Genomic DNA, 13810 nt, shown 5'->3' with positions numbered 1-13810 from the left:
TCTTTACTAGATGAAGTTCAAATTTGCAGCAATAATGGCCTCAGAGGAGCAGAAAACCTGGCACATGGTGCCCGTAACCAGGAGTGTTAGAAGGGCCAAGGTTATGCGAGTCAAGCAAGTATGTCTGAAACTGGATCATTTTCTACCTTTTTGCTGATTTGATATGAAGACTTCTGTCAACAAATCCTTCATTATGCAGGCTTTCTGCTCCAGCTCTGAAAGGAACAGCAAATCAAGCAGCCCACGTATGTAATATTAATGGCTGGAACAGCAGCACTGCTACTCTGTTTGTGTGTACTGCCAATGCTCATTAAGAAATTCCTGTCACACTGTAAAGATGGCTGGTAGATTACATACGACAAGTTCCTGCATCTGTCTCCTTAAAACAGCCCCCAGAGCCTGGAGGGACACGTTCGGTACTGAACCACGTTTGTTTGTACCATCTACCAGAACTCACTTGCTCCTTGTTTCGGTGGGTGCAAATGAGGCCTCCTGTTGCATTCCCCTTCTGCAGTCACAGGCACTTCTCTGATCTGATTGATGCTGTGCTGGCACACTGATGGTAGCTGGATATTAGCTATTTGGTACTTGAATTCTGTGGCACGTGAGAGAACTCAAACCAATATTACCAGCACCAGAAAGCTGCAGCTTTGAAGTGTAACAGGGACTTCACTTATCCATGTTCAGACCTTTGTTCCTATAATTAAATTAGAGCTTCCTACAGTCAGTTAACATATTAATGACCTAAAAACCAATCCAAAGAGCTTCACTGCTCAGCCCTGATGATAGGAGACTGCAAAGATGACTGACTCCCATTTTCTACATTTTACGGAGCTCAGGAAGCTCAGATGAACAGAGTGGAGGAGAAATAAGGACAGGAGTACGGGGGCTGTACTCTCCATGAGCGCTGTTTAGCTTGGCACACACTGGGTGAGTCCAGTCACCTTCAGCAGAAGCGTGTATCCAGTCATAGCTACAGACTTTCACTGCAGCTTATCCCAGATCTGCCCCTGCACATTTGTATCTCAGCCTGCTCATACAGAGGCCAGCACCAGGAGCTGGTCCTGGGAGCCCCAGCTGCATCCCTGCATGGCGATGCTCCGCAGCCAAGTACAGAGCAACCTCCTTTCAGTGAGCCATCAAAATGAGAAGTTCCTCTGAGCAGATCACCCCTTCTTCCACCCTTGTGTTATGCCTGGAGATCCCACTGCAGAATTGACAGGTATAACCACCTACCTCCACCTGCGTGAGCATTCAGGGCTGCCCAGGCTCTTGGGTATCTCACTGGACATTAATAGAAAAGTGTGGGTTTAACAGCAGGCACTAGACCACTCTCTGGGAGCTTTAGTTCTTCTCCCAGCACTGATAGTCCATGTGCCTCTGCTTTCTCTGGATTGTTTTGTTCGACTGAAGTCTGCAGGACTGTGCCCTGCCTGTGCTGTTGTACAGCGGGGCTGTTGTCTTTGATGGAAGTCGATGTTGCTGCTGCCCCAGGTGCTCCTGGCATGCTTCCTGACAGGATGATCTGTATCCATGTGCTCTGCTCCTGGTGGGATTCTCCCACCAGTCGGGGTACATCTCATGCCTCCCTGTTTCTCCAGCAAATCCTTTGATTAACTGCGGACACCCGTTTTCCATCCTGTTGTCATGAAGCCAAAACCCCAAATCACTGTGCTCCTCTTTGCCATTAATAACCTTTTACAGCTTTCTTTTGTCGGTCCTCCCTCTCAGGCCTAATCAATACCTTTGCTCTTAGTGTTTGGCATCCTCTTCCATTCTGCCAGTCAGGATACCAAGGTCAGATCAGTCCCTTTTGTACTTTTCCCTTAAACAAAAATAGTATCAGGCTGCCATGTCTTAATGCAAAGTATTTTGTAGAATTGAAAAATCCCAAATATTGATCAGGTCTAGCTCTCTACACAGCCTTGACTGCTTTAATACAGCACTCAATAACGTGTCTTTTGCAAGACCAATTCATAAAGCTGAAAAGTCATTTTGGCAGGCTGCGTGTGCAAGCTCAGAATGATTTTCTTCGTCTCACTGCATAGCCCTCCCTCACGCAATCATGCCAGCCCCTGAAGAGCAATAGGATTTTAATCAGCTCTTCTAATTGTTTTGTTCCCCAGTCTAGTACAGAGCCGGTGTCCCCTGCTCCTACAGCACCAGTGATGAGGGACTGTAATTGAAGAGGATGCTCTTCTAACCCAGTTTTAATATGATGTGTGAGGCTACTGGGGATGATTGCTGCAAAGCAGCAGAGCCAGAGGACAGACAGACAAGCTGAGCACTGTTACTCAAATCACGCCTTAAACCAGGGGGAACTTCAAGCTTTTGGAGCTAGAGCCATGCCAGAGTGCAGAAAAATTCGCTAACAGCTGAATTGTGCTGCTTTGTTGCTCCTAAGAAATTAACATCACCCTCACCCTCTTTGGAGTCGCACCCTTATGTCTGGAATGCCTGGTTCAGTTTCTCACCCCCTCAGCTATTATAAACAGCCTCTCCTCCGGCTGAGGTGTAGGCTTGGGAGCTCTGCAGTGTAAGGAAAAACAGAAAGGAGCAGAGAGGGGGAGAAAGGAGCAGAAGGGGATGTAGCTAAGCTGGGATATGGGGGCATTTTGTAGCCTCACCGTGACATTTCTGGACTTCACAAGCCGCAAACAGGCTGTATACTGCAGGATGCCCAGCCTACCCCCCAAAGCAGACCCAAGCTGCGAGGAGGGGCGCAGCGGCTGGTGGGGTTTGACAGCCAGCCCAGTGTCCCCAGCTCAGCCTGGACTGTGCCTCACCTGGTTCCTGCCTGCCTCTGCTGAGTCTGGGCTGGAGTCAGGCTCAAAAGGACAGTAAACTGCCGTGGGGAAAAGTTGCTGGTTTAATCACGAGCTCCCAGTCTGCTGCCCAGGAGGGCTGGTCCTGGGGAACGGTTAATGCGGTCGCAAAGCACAGATCTCTGGGGGAAATGCCCCACTCATTAGTGTTATCTGCTGCTTTGGCCTCGGATGGAAGCAGAGGGTGGGAGATTATGATTTTCTATTATAAGGCAGCAGTAAGCCTTAAACAATGCATATTCATGTATTTCCCTGTGTGTGTGTATGCATATATGTATGCCTTACGTATATGTGAAGTAGACTTATGCTGTCCTCCTTTCTAGCCTTAATTCATCATTTGCTTACTACAACTTCCCCATCCCCCATTTTAATATTTTCACTTACCGTACTTTGAAGAGCTAGAAATAGCTTGTCAGCTTGAGACAGCTCTTGAGAAGTTTAATTTTCCTAATGCTTGTTGGAAATCCCCTTTCTGAATCTGCAGGAATATTAAGGTTCTTAGCGTGAGCTGTGCAGAGAGGGAATTTGCAAGTAAAGCTGTCAGTGAATTGCAATTGGGTTAGGAGAGGCTTGATGGACAGCACGGAGGGGTGCAAGATCCGTCTCCTGAGGAGGGAAGGATGCTTGCTGAGCCCGCCATGGGTAGCAGAGCTGGGAAGGGACAGGTAGATGCCAACCGCTTGTTTTCTCTCTGCCAGCCCTACGGGGAACATAGGTAGTCAGGCAAAATTAGAGCAGAGGCACACAGAGCGTTTACAAGCAAAGGTAACAGTTGTAATGTTTTTGGCTGCTGATTCCACGCTTGGATTTCTAATGTCACTGCTTCTGCCTGATACAGCCGGTGGGAACTTGTGGTGCTCCGACTCCAAGCTTCTGGCAGCACCATGCTCCTGTAACCGTGGCCTCTGCAGAACGGTGCTGCTGCCTTACTGGCTGTGTCCTGTGCCCAAACGGGGACAGCTGGGAAGCCTTTACTGTGCCAGCACTGAAAGGGGCAGGGACAGGGGTAAAAGAAGCTTTAACAAAAGCTTTATTGCCAGCACTGTGCATTACCTGGGTGCTCAATGCCATTCCCAGAGCGGCAGCACTAGCGTGAAGGATTCTTCGTATAGAGAAGAGAAATAAAAAGGTGTTTTGCAAAGAGCCAGACAATAGCAGGTGTCCCCAAGCTACTGACAGTGACAGGAGAGCACAGTAAGTTGGGAATAGGTAACCTGTCGATGCCTGAATCCTCGTGCTTGGTTCTGTGTCCCTGTCTCACAAGTGCACACACCATAGGGGGATCCTTCCCCCCACATCACCAAGAGGATGTGAATAAACAGGCACATTTACCAAAGCAGGGTACTGGCATGGACCCTTCCACATGAAGCTCTGAGGTCTCTGCTGAGTGCAGCTGGGAGTGCTGGTAAACCCAGAAGGTCCACTGAACCCAACCCACTGCAGGTTTGGGGCTGAAGATAAGGCCAGTTCTATCTGCTGCTGGGGCTGGGCCTGGACCAGGCTGCAGATCGGAGCCTTGCAGAGGCAGGCTCACGTGCTCCAGCTCAGGGCCGTTTCTATTGCATGCTGTTGCATATATTTTTAATAAAAGGCAGATAATTTGTGAGTGGAAGTGCCAAACGAGTGTCTTCCTGCTAGCAGGAGGCCAGCAGCTGTGCTTGCTGATGGCTGTCAGGCAGCTCAAAACGCACGATGGGCTGGCACAGGAGTTCAAAGATGCCGGCGTGCGCTCAGCCTGTTTTTCTCCATCCTAAGCAGAAGCAAAATAGTTAAGTAAGAAAGATCAGAAAGGCTGATAATTCCTCCTCCTCCTCTTTTACCACCTGCTATTTTCTTCCTGAGTATCTGGACTAAAAGAATTACTGAAATTAAATATAGCAATTCAGGCTGTCCATTGTTCCCTGCTCCGTGATGTGCCAGAGTGGCACCTTTGTATTCATCCGTCCATCCCCATCTCCTCAGATGTGCTGCTCACACAATAGTTATTGTTGTAGAAGGGACCTGGAATGAGCTCTTGCATTATTCACTTCATTTATTTTGATATAATATTTGGAGCCACTTCATTAAATTCTCTTGCAATGTCCTGTCATTTTTTTTCCTGTCTCCTTGCCAATGCATGGCTCATGCAGATAATATAGCAACAACAATGTGGGGTGTGGGGATGTGGGGGAATAGACTTGTTTTCTATAAAAGAGGCTAGCTATGAATTATTTAACTTGACTTCTTGATCTCAGGATTCCCTCCCTTCCTCCATTCCCCCCAAAAAGAGTACAACTAGCTTGAAATGTGTCATTTGCAGGTAGTAGATATGGGCAGTAAATCACAGAATCATAGAAAGGTTTGGGTTGGAAGGGACCTTAAGGGTCATCCAGTTCCAAGCCCCCTGCCCGGGGCAGGGACACCTTCCAGCAGACCAGGTCACCCAAAGCCCCGTCCAGCCTGGCTTTGAACACTTCCAGGGATGGGGCATCCACAGCTCCTCTGGGCAACCTGTGCCAGTGCCTCACCACCCTCACAGTGAAAAATTTCATCCATATGTCTAATCTAAATCTACCCTCTTTCAGTTTAAAGCCATTACCCCTTGTCCTATCACTAGTCTTGAATGAAGAAAAAAACATACAGCTTTGCAGACAGCGTGTGCATACGCAGAAGAAGACAGGATATGGAAACATCTATTCACTAGCACTGGAAAATGAATTAGAGTCTCCCACCTCTTGCAATGTTTTCATAGATGCAACATGAAACTTTTCCTTTTTAATGTTCCGAGCGCTTGTGATCCGAGGAGGAACTGATGTAACACAGCCTCTCCAATTACTCAGGGCCTACTGTTTTCCTGGCATTGCAGAATCTGTTAGAGCTGCCAGGGATGTCGGGGAGCTTTCCTCCCAGGTGTAGCTTGCAAATTGCTCCAAGGGAAGGGGTAGAATTTGGCTCAGCAGTTCAAACTCTCCAGTGAGCAGGATGGATTTTGAAGAAATGAGTTTTGTACAACAGAGCTCAGAAAATGAACCAACTGCAATTCTTCCCAAGCTATCAGTTTTCCAGCATTTCTATCCTCATAACAACAGTCTGTGCAACATTTAAGATGCAAAGGCATAAGGGCTCCCCTGCACTTGCTGTCTGGTGCCATTTTAAGCACATTCCCAGGGTGACCCGTTGTCCTGGCTCTGGCTAGGGCAGAGTTAATTCTCACCTCAGCTGGGAGGGAAGCTGGAGCCGGTGGCCCCTGTGGCTTGGGACACAGCTGGGCAGGTTACTGATCAGCCACCAGCTGGGGCAGGTTACCCAAATTGGCCCAGGGGCTGTTCCACACCTGTGACCTCATGCTCAGTGCATAAAGTGGGGAAGCAGTGAGGGGGAGGTTTTACTACTCCGGAGTGACTTGGGTGTCAGGATCCATTGTGAGCTCTGGTACTGTAAGTTATGCGCTTAAATATATTCTGTTATGGGCTTTGTTTTCTTGCTCTGTTTTCTCTTCCTCTGCTGTTCTGTTAAACTGTTTTTATCCCAACCCACGAGTTTTGCCTTTCTTTCTTTCCTGATTCCCCTTCCCACCCCACTGGGCTGTGTGGTATTTTAGCTGCTGAATGGGGCTAAAGTGAGACCTGTGTTCTTGCCTTTTCTCTGAGCTGTCCCCATGCACCTACTCACTAAACTGCAGCCAAGGCAGCAGCCTCCAGCTGCCCCAGTGCTTCCAAAAGTGGAAACCCTTTCAGACTTCTGGAAGGGCTTCACAGATGCAGACTGAACACATTGGGGAGCAGCAAAGCGTCAGCCGAAGTGATCTTCCAGAGACTGGGGTCTGATAGTGGTGTGGGAGCCTAATAGTGTCAAGCCTAATCGGCAGTGCTTCGCTCAGCTGCAGAGTGCTCTCCACACTGCTGTAGCTTTGGAGGAATGTGGTGCAATATGTTGTCAGCTCTTCGGTCCCTGTTATGAACAGATATAATGCTACAAGGCCTTACGCTGCTAAATTATTTCTTTTTCCACATGTGAATAACTCTGCATGGGTATGAAGTGCCTGTGTTCTGGTCTGTCTGCGTCAAGGGGATTGTGCGGCCACGTCAGTCACAAGTGGCATCACTTCTGGTCGGGGCAAGGCCCGAGGGATGAGATCTCGATGGTTTTGGAGCTCCTGTTACACTGCAAGGGGTGCTGCCTGCAGTTTAGGGCTGCTGCTAGAAACCTTCCAGTTGTGAGTGGTGTGTTACACTGTAAAACAGTGGCAGCTATGATAAGTAAGGAAATAAAATAAAAATAACTTAAGCGTAGGATAAAGCAGTCAATTAAACGGAAACTTTCCAGGGCTAAGAAGTGTTCAGTCCCTGCAAGTAGAGAGAGTGATATGCCAGAGCCTCCATGCAGAAGCCCACCCTGCTCCTTGAATTATGCCACAGAAATTGCTTTCTGGCAATTTAACATTAAAATGTCAGAACATTGTGGCTCTGAGGGCATCCGCAGCTGATGGAATGTGTGTCGGCTGTTTGGGAATTGGAGCCTAGACTTCTGTGGGTGGTTGTCTGAATAAAAAGCAATAAGTAAAAAAACCACCACCACCAAATAAATGTACTGCATCTGTGGGGCTGTGGTGGTCCCTTGAGCGTTGTCTTGGCCAGGACTCTCAGAAGTGAGCTGTGGCTCTGGCTCTGCAGCCACACATGCTTGTCATTTGAAGTATGTAGTTAAGCTTATTGGAGTAACAGAGCTAGTCTGATGTTTACCCAATGCATGTAAACAGATAGCAGATTTCACCTATTTGTCGTCATGTTTATCATCCAAAGCCAAAATACTCTAGGAAAAGTGTTTACTTGTCTGGACTGGAAAATACATAGTAATCTGGAGGTAATTCTAGATCTCCATGAATTAGAAACAACTAGCTCTAATTTTACTGCTGGGCAATATGCTTTCTTGGACTGTCCCTGGAAGCTAACAGCTGCAGTGGAGGAGTCGGGCTCTGAACTCCTGCAGCAATTAGGCCAGTGGGTCTCGAGCAGAAAACCATAGGAATTGCTCAATGCAGTGAATTTAGAAATCCCTGGGACAGCTACTGTAAATACGAGACAGAAAGGACTAATTGTGGTGATGGGAGAGATAAAGGCTTAATTACTTATTATTTTTCTGTGATAGTAGCACTAATAAAAGCTTGTCATTTCCATATGTATATTCTTTTCCATATGTATATTCTTGGCACTGCAGAGAAGCTTCTGGCCACCGCAGCACCCAGGAGCCGGGGGTGCGTGCTCTCCTCCAGCCTAATGCAGCCTTTCTGCAGCACCATACGTTTCCCTCTGTGACAGATGAGAGCCGCTGAGCCACAGGCAGCCAAAACTCTTTTTCATCCTAATTGTTCTGCGGCCTGTTCCTCCTTCAAAAAGTGCCTTTGCTGAAATATTGTAGTGACCGTAAATTTTGTGTGTATTGAGATAGCAGCGTGATTATTTGGCTGTTTAGTCTGTATTTGCCCCTGAATGCAGAGCACGGTTGATATCTGAACCTTGTGTGTTGATTCATTGATTCTGTTTAGTCAAGAAGCTGGGACAGGTTTTTTTGAAATGAGTTATTAACAACAACTTCCTTTTAAAGGTTATTGGTAATTATTTGCCTCCTTGGTGGTGCCAGGTTTTTAGCAGCTAGTGGGAAGGGCTTGGGGCTTGCCTTGTTCGTGGAGTCCCCTGGAAGTTGTGCCTGGCTGGCACTGGTGATTCAGTGGTGGCTGGCAGCTCTGGCTGGGGACAGCACTGACGATGAAACAGAGAGGGCCCTGGCCACCTTTGGACTTCTATGTGATACATACAAGATATGAAAGCATCTTGGGGTTTCTCTTCCTTTTTTTTTTGGCGGCTGCTGTTGCATTTCAATTGTCTTAATTGAGACGTTTCAGCATCTTGTGCTGTGTGTTTGGGGGAATCTGACATGTTCACAGCTGCTTTTACATGTAGTGCCAAGACAGAGCAAGACAGTTATAATTTCCACTTGTTTTTTTTTTGCCTTTCTTTAACCATAGCAGTCGCTATCAGATCTGAGCCCTTGAGCTGCATGAGGCACCAAAATGCAAGGGGCAGGCTGGCCCAGGCGATACAACTGTGGAAAGCAGGGCAAGTTCCAGCTCATAAAGTCTTGATTTGCTGTGGGGTTGGGTTTTTTAATTTTTTGTTTATGGAAATGAATATTCAATGTAAAATAAAGTGGTTTGGCTTTGGGAATGTCTAACAAGAATTTTTCTGTACCATTTTGGAGGGTTGGGGAGGTTTTTTGCCTTTTAAATGAGCTTAATTAAGTAAAGCTGGACTCAAAAGGCTTCATTTGCAACTGTTCAAATTAACTTTTTCTGGTGGAAATAATAGTGGTGGGTGATTAAAACTAGTATTTTATGCTTTTTATGTGAGTGAATTAATCATCCATATGTTAGTTTATTTCTGTTTAAATTACCATAGGGGGACTAGGAAAGGGCTAAGAAGGAACAGAGCCTGCGCTCCCAGCCTCCGAAGGCAGCCCTGGTTCCAGTGGGCATCGGTTAGGTTAATAGATTTACATTTAAATGTTTGGTGTGGAAGAGAAAAAAAGAACACTTCACTGGTTGTAGCATAAACCAGGTTCTGAATCACTCATAATCTTTACGTAGAAGTCAATTAAAGATCTTACTGGAAAGCAGAGGGTGATGGGACAAACGCCCACTCCTGGTTTATCAGTCGTAGAAACACTGTTTCCCATCAAAGTCAGTACAGAGTGATGTTCCACAGAGCTTTTTCCTGTGGTGACAATTATTTTAATTACTCTAGTGACAGATGAATTATTTTCTAATTCTTCATATACACAACATTAGAATAATTACTTGGTGTTTTAAAGCCTTGTGAGCTGTATCCTGGCTGGTACCATTTTGCAGCTCAGCTTTCCCACAGGCTGCCTGGCACCGCCCGTCCTTAATGTGCGCACCCATTTCCAACGAGACCTGCAGATGCCTCATGGGACAAAAGAGAGGGAGACAGTAATGCTGTGGGCATGTACCCTTCTCCCCAGCAGTACTTATCACTGCAGGAAACCACCAAAGCCCCCAGGTAAACACAGCCCCAATCGAAGGCCATCGGAGCCTGGCTCAGGGCGAGTGCCAGCCCAGCGAGGAAAGTGTCAGCTCCCAGTGATAAACCTGTTTTCTCACGTGTTTTGCTTGGCCTCCCTGGCCTCCCAAGCTGGTACGGCTGACGATGCTGTTTGCATCCTTGCTGAGCTGTGATCGTGCTGATTTGTGCCGGGAGGATCTTTCATCCACGTGCTCTGAGCTGCCACAGCAGCAAACAGCTGTTCCCACAGCCCCGGCCACCCCTGCGATGGGCTGCACCCTGCTCACAAATTCCCCTGTTGGGACAGAGAGAAGAAAGTAGGTTTGATTTTTTTTTTTATTTTTTTTATTTTTTTTTTTTCTCCCTCCAGCTCAGGCTGTGGGAGATGGGTGGTGAGCACAGGCAGGAGCCCTCAGGCTGGGCCAGGCCAGGGACAGTGTGGGGGGCACCCCAGGCAGGGCCCTCTGGTGAGGGTGGGGAGAAAGCACCCCTGCAGCACTGGCAATAGCTTTTCCTGCTAATTAGACTTTTAATTACAACTGCTTGTTTCACTTGCAAGGCAGTTTGATTTGGGCAATGTTCTCTTTCAAGTACTACAGCAAAGTGCAGCACTTCCCACTGATCTCTTACTCAGCAAACACTATTTTTATTAAGCTTTTTTTGTTGTTTTTTTTTTTTTTTCCTTAAAGACTAGCAAGACAGTTGCTGGTTTAGTCCTTTTTTACCTCGGAAGCCACAGCTATCATCACTGTTAGCAGTACCCTCTAAGTCTGTGCTGGAGTCCACGATCAGAATTGGCTTTTATTACAATGTCCTTTTGATAAGTTTGGGTTTAGTCTAGTTGCTATCAGATATTTTCTAGCAAAGAGTTCAGGTCGTTAAACAGACTTAAAAGGCCTCTGACAACACCTACATCTGCTGCAGGGATGTTTCCAGAGGTGCTGAGCAGGGCTGTGGGTCTCTGTCACAGATTTTCTGTTCTTAAAACCTGTTGAGGAGCTAATCCCCCTCTTGGCTTTGGAGCGGCAATGTTCAGGTGTGCAGCCATGCACCAGTGAACTGGAGAGAGCTTGGTCCCAGGTGGCTGCCCGGAAAGCAGAGCTCATGGACACACGCGGAGCTGCGAGCTGGTGAACAGACTATCTGCTCGTGCTGGACCTCAAACGGCGGCTCGGGGAGCGGAGGCGGAGTGGGTGTCCCATCCCTGGCTTTGAATAGCTGCTAAAGCCAGTGTCCTCAACAGACCAGTCTACTCTGTGTGGCTGTGAGAATTCTCAGCTTCTAGCAGGTGTTGGGCAGCAGAAAAGAGTTAAAGTGAAACGTTTTCAGAACTGTAGGACTTGATCTTCCTCTTTGCTCCAGCCATTGCCTCCGAATCACGCTGGCTCAGGAACTGTAGAGGATTCAGGGAGGGGAATGATTAAAAGATTGGGAAACATCTCACAGAGAGAGGGAGAGTCAAAGCACGCAATTCATGCCGTGTATCAAAGGGAGCTTATGTGGTGCTTTGATCACAGCCCGTAAGTACTTACGTGGTGAACATAAATTTGAACAGACTTTTTAATCCATAGGCAAAGACACGACCATCAGGGTATGAAGCTGTAGCTGTACAAATGCAGAACCAGAAACAAGTCTCTTATAGTGAGGAACGAGTTACCAAGGGTTGCAACAGGTTTACCGCTTGCAGTTTTAGATGGTTTTCTGGAAGCAATGTTCCAGTTCAGGTGCTGCCACTGGGCTGGACGTAGGAAGTCAGAAGGTCTCTGCACAAGTTTGCATTAGATGACCATGGTGCTTTCTTTGATCTCAGAAAAATAATCTGTCAGTCTCTGGGTAAGACTTTCTGTAGAAAAAAAAAAAGGCAAAAAATAACATTCTCAGCTCTCATTCAGCTCTAATTCATTTGAATAGGAACTATTATCTAAGGTGTGCTAAGGACTGGATCTAATCTGAATCAAGTGCATGGACTGCAGTCACGTTATTTCTCATTTCACTACGGTTAATTGAGGATGTGTTTTGGACTGTATATTGCCCATTGCCCATGGAAAGGCCCAACACAAGTTCACGGAAGTATGATTCCCACAGACTCCAGTGAGTGCTAAATCCTTCAGTGCTAAATTCTAATTTCAGCTACGCCAGAGCTACGGTGCTACCATAGCAGTGTTCACTTTGGTTTCCAGCATCACCGTATTTGAGCAGCCCCGACTTTCCGCATGCCTCGCAGCGTTCCCATGCAATAGGAGCAGTCATGTCCAGGCAGTTCGTGCTGCAGCTGAGAACTGAACTCCTCTCACAAGCCCCAGTGCAGAGTCTTAAATGTCTCGTTCCAGAGTAAACCAAAATAAACAAAAAAAACCAAAAAAATCTTTATTTTGGAAAAAAACTACTCCAGTCTGGCTGTGGTTATTTTTAGATAACATGGTATTTTCTTGCTAAATGGCTTGTCTTTCAGAATATTCCATTAACCTTTGTTTTGTTGGTGGCTTCAACTTGGTAGTAGGGACAGAAACTCAGACTGTCATCTTCTGGTTTTAATCTGAGTCAAGCGGTGGGGATGAAATTGTGTGTTTTGAATAATTCTATGTGTTTTCTCACTAGAATACTGAGTGTCAGCCTTAACCTTCCCAGTAGTTTGTGGCAGTTAGAGCTGAGTCATTTGATTAAAATATTATTTTTACCAACTACTTGAAAGTACTGCAGCAATCTGATTTATTCTCATTGTTAGTGCTTGTTTGTTTAGTCTTTCAGATGAAATGAGCTTACTATTAATTTAGTACAAATGCCAAGGGAACTATTGTATTCCAAAATAATGGAGCATAATATGCAGTAAAACATGGGTATTTTGCTCACGCCATTGAATATATACACAATGGAAATTATTTGGTGGCTTAGGGTATTAATCTGCTTCCTCTCTGAATGGGTACTTGCAGCTTTTGTCAGCCCACAGTCACCCCCCCCACTCCATGGAGGAGGAGGTCGGCGTATCCAAGGCCAGAGACGGAGCCTTTTGCTATGGGGTGACGTGCCACGTGTTGTCGCAAATAAATGGCAATGCACTTGTCACAACAGCTCTTTTCTGCAAAATCTGGATTTCTCTGAATTTTCTGTTGGCCTGAAAAATACAGGGTAACTAATGAGATGGAGCATTTAAAATACCCAGTTTTAAAGCAGCAGTTAGTGCTGAGTGCCCAGTTTATGACACGAAGACTTGATTTCAGAGGTGTATCGAGCAGCCAATATTCTTAATAAAATCAGTAGGGGAGAGGAGTTCACAGTAGCGCTGAAACTCGTGCTCTGGCACCTCAGAGCAAGGACACACACACACAAAAGCTGCTGGTAGCCTGGCATCCATTTGGCATTCTGCATTCCCCAAATCTGAACTCGAGGTCTAAGCTGTTAGGCTCCTTCCAAACTGACGTTACAAGGCTTATCCTCCTCAATAATGAGGGGTTTTTTTACATTTCTTAACAAGATATTGTTGTTTCCAACAACAAGAAATATGTTGTTGGAAATGCAGTTTTAACTTCTTGTGTATACGGATACTCAGTCACACAGAAAACTTCATGTAATTGAATTTTAACACTGCCCTAACAAAATTTGACTTTTCTTGTTAAAAGTAAAACCTCACTTACTTCAGACTACCAGGCAGAAAGGTCCTAACCCTAGAATGTGTTGCAGGGAAAACCAGCAATAAACAAAGGGAGAAGCAGGGAAAGCATCACCAGCGTATCCTCATTATTGCATTTACATTAAGGGGCTCATCTATTTTTGTCCTTTCCAACGGATGAAGCAACAAGGTTTTATTTAAAAAAAGTTTATCTTATTCAACACTTAATGTCTTGAATTTACAGCCAGAGGGATGATATGACTTATTTTCTCTTGTTTTCTAAAGCAGGGGTGCTGCACAAAGCTCTCCAACTACTGCAG

Source organism: Chlamydotis macqueenii, chromosome 17 (genome assembly GCF_036417535.1).
Source record: "Chlamydotis macqueenii isolate bChlMac1 chromosome 17, bChlMac1.mat, whole genome shotgun sequence".
NCBI classification, from domain to species: domain Eukaryota; kingdom Metazoa; phylum Chordata; class Aves; order Otidiformes; family Otididae; genus Chlamydotis; species Chlamydotis macqueenii.
This window is presented reverse-complemented; position numbering follows the sequence as displayed.